Source organism: Phasianus colchicus, chromosome 40, assembly GCF_987193195.1.
Source record: "Phasianus colchicus chromosome 40, bPhaCol1.hap1.1, whole genome shotgun sequence".
NCBI lineage: Eukaryota > Metazoa > Chordata > Aves > Galliformes > Phasianidae > Phasianus > Phasianus colchicus.
Window position 1 is genome coordinate 50,003 of NC_143475.1, and position 7,896 is coordinate 57,898.

Below are 7,896 nucleotides of genomic sequence, written 5' to 3' on the forward strand. Positions count from 1 at the left end.
GCTGTGATTAGAATCAACCACTTACATATTCTTATCATTTACTGCATTAGTGCATTAGCAAATATGCAAGTCAGCCTTCAGCTTTTCAGTTTACAGATGATGCGCAATGAAAGCAGAGAGGATTTACTGATTAACTTGTTGGAATAAAAGATACTACAAAGTTGCTTCCTTTTACAAGCACTTCTCAGATGTGATCAACCAGCTCCTAAACACATGCAGTGACTTAAGATGTCTTAAGATGATTTAAGACATGTGAGACACAAAAGGATTATTATTATTATTTTTTTTTTTTGAAGTAGAGCCAAAGAAAATGAGCTACAGTTGCAAAATAGACCTTCAAGTTGTAAAATAAATATTCAAACAATTTATTTAATACTGGCTACTTTATAAATATCTTACACTGAAACCTGACTTAGGTATATTTTGATTTAGAAATCAAATTTAATGTATGAAAAGTTAGTATAAAAGCATTTTATTTAAAGCATAGGTTTTGCTAGCAACGATTAAACGAGGGACAATAAGAATATAATATGTGGTTGTTCTGGATTCCCTGAACACAGTACTCCAGTAGCAGTCATAACCATTTTTTCTTTAACAATCTTTCTTTATTATTTGCTTTCATTTTTTTTCATGTTTTTTTTTTTTCTTCTATTTTTCTGTTTATTGTTCATATATCCAGATTAAGTCTTTAAAATAATGTCCTTTGTGCTAAACTTTGAAATTATTCGTGGAGTACTAAGTGTTTTGAGTTGTGTTATTTGACTTTGGTGATTGTTTGCTATTCTAGACCAAATGGGTGTAGTTTTTGGTATGTTTGTTCCCAAGAACTAGTATTCTGTCATCAAAATTACTAATTGTTATAAATTATGAAGTGGATATGAATTTGTATATGCACCATCTACTCTTTATGACCCTATGGTCCATTATGCCTGAATTCAAATATAAAAATAACCATTATCAGAACATTTGATTAGACTTTTATACAAACTTGTCTAATCTAAGTACATATTGCTAGAAGATAAATGGATAGCGTTAGGACAGTATACATCTCATACTGAAGTGTTTTAGGAACCTAGGACAAATTATGTTTCTGAATTTAGGTATCTTTCACCAGCTGAGGCACACTCAGGCATTTTGTCTGTCCAGCAGTTGTTGTCTCATCTCATACCTCCTTCACATCTACAGAGCTATAGGGATGTCTTTGTTACTTAAGCATCTCTGGCACTAAGTACCCTAATTCAGCTTTTCTAACTAAACATAGTTTTTACCTCAGCTCAGAAATGCATCTCATTTCTGAAATGAAATGCATGCCATTTGCATTTCAGTTATATCTAACTAAAATGTGTATTATGTTGAATATGTGTTCAGAAACATATGTAATGAATTCAGACTTCTGTGTCTCCTTCTCTCTCTATCTACTGTGTTTAGGATTGAACCTCTAATGGTAGATGCAGTATGTCAATGGTTTACAGGCCAGTTCAGCCTGGTTCCATGACTAATGGGTCAGGGGGACCCACAGACCCACACCTTGGGAAAGGGGGAAGGGGAAAAGGGGTAGAGAGGGTAAAGGGTAGAGAGATGGGCCTAAAAATGAAACAACAATGATCTGAGGAGAAAAGTTGATTTACTAAATGAGATATTGAAATGCAAGATAACACAATATAATATAATATAATCGAAATGGAAGCTAAGAAATCAAATAAAATGAGAGTGTCCAAAAAACAAAGGCCTTACTCTAACGCTGAAGGTGAGATGGCTAGGGAGCACACACGCTGTAGAGATGAGCGGAAAGGAAAAAGGAGATGTCTCATGATTTGCAAACAGTTTTGTTTTCCCATCCAAACAGAAAATAAAAACGTAAAGTCCTCTGGGCTATATAGTTGTCTTCTGAGACAGCTATACCTAGAAATATCAACAATCCACAGAACTGGAGCATTAACTCTTTAACTCCCAGTGCACTACCTGATGTTAAGATGTGAAATACCAATTACAAAAATCCTGAAACTGTGATACAGTTGAAATGCCCCATCCCTTGCAGTGGTTGTATGATGTGACAACCTGTATCGGAATGTTTAATTTTGCAAGCTACAGCATCTGACTTACAGGGAGAGATTTCTTCTGCTTCTGATTGCTCAGAACAAACCCATCAGGGTTAGATACATTAATCTTCTGTGATGCAGACCCAAACACGAAAAGTTAGCTAGCCTATTTGCTGTCATTAAGGAAATAAATAAGATTGACTGTCCCATTGCATCCACAGGAGGGGACTTCAGCTCTTCTGTGAGATGCTCAGTAGTGCTCCTTCTCAATGTTTAACACCATCTGCCTCTCCAGTGTGGCATTAAACACAAATCACACCAGGACTACAGCAAGCTATTGGGAGAAAGACTCTACTGGGATTCCTGTTCTTCCTATAGCCCTCCTGGATGCCACAGGAGTGGCTGTTGTCTTATGTGTTGCCTCAAGTGTTCTAATTTCAGTAACAACAGTAACACTTGAGATAGACAAAGTAAACCTCTTAAAAAGCCCAGAGAAGTCATCTGCTGCTTGAGATAGCTTGCAAAAGAAAATTCAGTTGTCTATAAACATGTTCTTTTTCACTCTCTACATTTCTTGGACATGGAGGTTGTTAATGATTTTGCATACATCAATGCAAGTGCAATTCACCGTAGTTCTGACATACAGTCTAATTGGCTTTAATATATAATTTTATTTTTTGAATGCTAACGTTTATGTAATGACTTTCTAATTGATTTTTTCTTTATAAAGGACCATTGATTCATTCCCTTCAGTGAAACTCAGTTAACTTTCTAAGAGAATTTATGAAAAGAAGGATGTGCTACTGCTACTTTCTTTCTACCTTCCTTTCTCTCTTCTATAAAATGTGTTATTTCTATTCATAAGCAAGCTTCTGCAAAGATAAACAAAGCTAAACAACTGTGCTTTATGTATGAGTATGAAATAGGTTCCTTATAAAAAATGTGTCTCTTCAAAGATGGATTGAGCTCTTGTGGCACTCTTCCTAAAAACTACATATTCATCATGTCTTATGATATATTAGCATGACAGCTATTTAACATTTGTAACAAGTTATTCTAAGCAATCAGACTGAATTGTACACAGATTATACGAACTGATGTTATTTTACAAAAATAGAAATGATAAATTTTAAATGGAAGCATAAGCTATGGTGTTATCACATTGTTTATGTCATTGTGAATTAAGTTACAGCTGATTTTATATGAAGTACAAAGACTGTGAGGAAGTTTTCTGTTATTGTACAATATACAATCCCAGCTAGATAATAATAAGTTAATGAGACTGATAATTGGAAACAAAAACAGAATAGAAACCCACACTGTTATTTAAGTCTGATTTTTTACACCAGTGACAGAGGAAGAAGATCTAATTAAAAAATATGCCAGCACGTTTAAAACCAAACCTATACAGATATTGCAAATTAGATCACATTGTCATTTTGCAAGCTGTTCCAGACAAACCACCAGTTTGGCTTAATTACGTGATTACTTTGATGTTCTGCAAGTGTATCCGTTTCATCATAATTTGCCAGGAACTTGCAAAGGAGATGACATGCATAACATTGAACTATTCCTTAATACAAAGCAAAAGGCACAATGAGATCCAATTCCTAGAGGATCAAAACAGATATAGCCTAGGTGAAAATAAAGCCTATTTTAAAGAGTAAACATTATTAACTATTGGATGATCTTCTGTAGGGTGTTTGTCAATTCTGTCTTCCATTACTATAAGTTTTGAAATTAAGAGTGAATAACCTTCTAAATGTTTCACTATGACCCTGACTGAGAACTCATTAACTGAACTGTTTCATAGGAGTCTGTTCTGTGTCTTACTTCTTACTAGATTACTTCTTACTTCTTACTAGATTATCATAATGCTCTCATTTGGACACTGAGTCTCTCTTTTAATAAATAAATAAATAGTAATTATTTATATTTTATATTTTAAGAGAGATGTAAAAACAGTGCATCTATTGTTTTTATTTTTAAAGGATCAGTACAAAAATTTGTACTGAGAACAGACTTCTGAGGGTATAATGGATATTATCTCCTTTTTACAGACAGAATGAGTTTCATAGACATTGAGTTGTTAGGTCTAAATTCAAACAGTATGCGAGCAACAAAATGAAAACTTCCAACCACCATTCCTGGCTCCGGTGCTTGTACCATTGCATTACATGTATTTACAAAGTTTTATCAAACCGCTGTAAAGATGTTTCCTGCAGGTATTCTGAACATTTGTAAACATGGTTTCAAAGTACTCTCAAGCTCTATTTTAGTTTTTCTTACACTAATTCTAACAGAACGGATAAACTTCACTGAAGAATAGCAATGTATTAATAGTGAAGATCATATTACTAAGCTAGTTATAATATTAAGCTAGTTATAATAAGAATAGCTGTTCTTACTGGAAAAGGGAAATATTCATTTTATATATATGGAAAAATATACACAAGATTCACCATTTTTTACCAATCCTTTCCTGGGGAATTTGGGTCTTTGAATAGCAAGAAAACCACACTCCTCTGTGCTGTTATAGATCCTTTTAACTAGCAAGTAGGTGATGTAAAACAAACATTGGGCCTTTAACTTTGTATATTAAAATTTCCGTTGCCTGCTTCTACACCAGTAAGAAAACATGAAACCATTAATAGCAGAGATGCACTCTGTTGGTATCTAAATTTTCCTTTATTCAGTCCATAAAGGCTATCATCTCAACTCATTGATACAACTAGCAGCCTGATACAAAGCAAAGCTAGACTCAAAATATCACCACTTCCTTTTTTAAAAAATCCTGACTGCCGAAATTAATAATAAGAAGAAAGACATACCAGAATCAGATAAATCAGATACCTCATGCTGCATAAATTAACAAATGACTTGTAAATAACTAGTTACCAATTGACTAAATGTTAAATATTCTAAGATTTGTAATACAGTGTAAAATTAAGTTTAGGAAAATTCTGTTGCAAATAAACTTGAATCTTTTAGGAATCGTTTTCCATCTATTAGTTTTTTTTTAAAAAAAAAAAAGAGAGAGAGAGAGCTGGAGTGGGGGAGAAGCTAGCAACAACATAACAACATAGTACAGTCATTTCTTAGATTTTAGGTGAGGGAATAATGTACGCCCTAGAAAAGCAAGTATACTTTTGAGTGAGTGTACCAAATTCAGGTGCTGAGGAAGCAGCAAGCACAGATTGCCACAGTGCTGTGAGAAGTGAGGTGTAGCTGCTTTGTGCCAGACACAGCTGTTTCAGCTGGCTCCACTGACCCCACCACAGGGTGCAGTCAGGCCCCTCAACCATGGGCAAGTGCCTTGGGATGAAGAAAGCTTGGAAATCCAAAATGCTGCCTGGCATTAAGAGGAAAAGAGTGAGAAACAATCCTGCAAGTAGCTCGGGGAGGAGGTGCATCCAGCAGAGTTCATTGTGCTGTTCTGGAGAGCCTGTGCTGGAGCAGGGAAAGGTGTGAGGAGGAAAGGTCAGCAGAGACGATCAGCTCTGAGACAGTTAGAAGGGTCAGAAATGGAGGGGTGGCGTAGGCCTGAAAAGCAGGCAGTAACATAGGCTCTGTGCTCTCTGTGTTTGTTTCTCTCCATCTCATGTTATTTGTTTGGAAACAAATTACTTTTCCCCAAGCTAAATCCGTTTTGACCATGATCACAATCTGTAAGTAATCTCTATGCCATCAGGTTTTCACTTAATTTGGAAATTTAGGAAACTATGAGCTACGGTGTTATGACAGAATATATTCCCCACATAACCTGCAGTGCTTTAAATAAGCTAGTCTAAAAATTCTGCAAATTAAGTGAATAGTTTACTTAAAACGTTTTAGTTTTAGTTAAAACATTTTAAAAAAGAGAATGTTGTTTTGTAATATCTTTTTTTTCCTCAGTTCTGTTTCTGTGCATCTAGATAGCCATGTTATCATTGTATGTATTTCCAAAACCTGAGACAAAGTTCTATTTGGCTTTTATTGATTATTTGAAATCAATTTTTAGGGATCAGATCCATCATATAAACTATATTTTAAATATTGATTATTTTAACATTTGAAATGCAAAGCAAGAAAATGTAAAGCTTGAAGTGGCAAAAGAGAGAGGTTCTGTGGCTAAGACAAGTTTAGAAGTGAGGATGTCCAGACTCCACGCCCAGTGCTGAGGTTTTTTATTAACTAAATATTTGGCAAAAATTTGTATTCTAAATTTTTAAAGTGCCTAGTCTCACATCTCTTCAGTGTGCTCCCCTGCTTTAATCAGACTGTTTCCTCACCTACAAGTGGTATTGCTGATTAGTTCTCTCAAATTTTACATGTACATGTAAGTGGTTTTTCTTCATTTGAAAAGAAAGCACAATTCTCAGAATGTTTGGCTTTACATGAAATCATTGGATGGCCTTGCTAAATCTGAATAAATGCCATGGAGCAATAAATTTAATAAATAAATCACAAAAAATAAAAATAAAATAAAAATAAAAATATGTATTTGAAATGAATCTTCTACGGGTATCTCAACCAGAAAAGGTGAGTCCAAGAGGGTGTACCCCCCCGAAAGAGTGACACAGGCAAGATGGTAACAGCAGATAAGGAGAAGGCTGAGGTACTCAAAAAATTTTTACCTCAGCCTGTTCTGATGAGTGCACAGCACAGCACACAGCCCTCAAAATACTGGTTCACAGTGAGGGGATTGGAGAAGAAACATCCTTCCCGCTGTAAACAAAGATCAGGTTCAGGATCACCTGAGGAATCTGAACATCCACAAGACTATGAGTCCTGATGAGATGCATCCCAGAGTCCTGACGGAATTGGCTGATGTAGTTGCCAAGCATCAAACATATTAGAAAAGCCATGTCAGTCAACTGAATGCCCTGGATACTGGGAAAAAGACAACATCACACCAATTTTTAAGAAAGTAAAAAGGACAACACCAGAAACTAGCAACCTGTCAGTATCTCTCGTGTGCCAGAGAAGGTTGTGGAACAGATCCTTCCAGAAGATATGCTAGGGCACATGGAAGACAGAGAGGTGATACGGGAGAACCAGCATGGCTTCACCAAGGGCAAATCCCGCTTGACCAACCTACTGGCCTTCTATGATAGTGTCCCTGTGTCAATGGATAAGGGAAGAGTCATTAATGTCTGTGTGGACTTCAGTAAGACTTTTGACATGGTACCCCACAACTTCCTTCCCTCCAAATTGGAAAGATATGGATTTGATGGGTGGACTGCTTGACGGACGAAGAACTGGCTGCAGGATCGAGTCCAAAGAGTGATGGCCAATGCCTCAATGTCTGGATGGATATAAGTGATGAATGGTGTCCCTCAGAGGCTGGTGCTAGTTTTCTACTAGAGAAAGCCAGTCTGGTTTCTTTTGAGGAGACAATATTCAACAAAGAGCTGAAAATACTTCTGCAGCTTTTTCAGTTTATGTTCACTTGGATAATTTATTTGCACAGAAGAATAGCAAGAAGTATGAATCACTCTCTTTAAGGGACAAACCAGTAATTTTAAACTCCTGTATGGTAACTACACTGAAGAATTATTTCAGCAGCAATATCACCAATATTGCATACTAATTTACAGTTCCTTACTTATGAATACATGAACGGAAATTATTCTCACAGCTAATCCAGTTCTTATGAAAAAAAGCCAAATCAGTGTAAATTTCTTTTCAGAAAGTCAAAGGTGACCCCTCCAAAAAGAAGCTGATGAAAAATGATGAGAAATCTGCTTCAGGTAGAAGCATGGGGAATAAACAAACCGCACCAAGTGATAAAGCCTGAAAAACTTCATCAAGCAAAATAGAAGCAATCCAGGAAATTTGGAAAAACAACCACAACAACAACAAACAAAAATAAAAC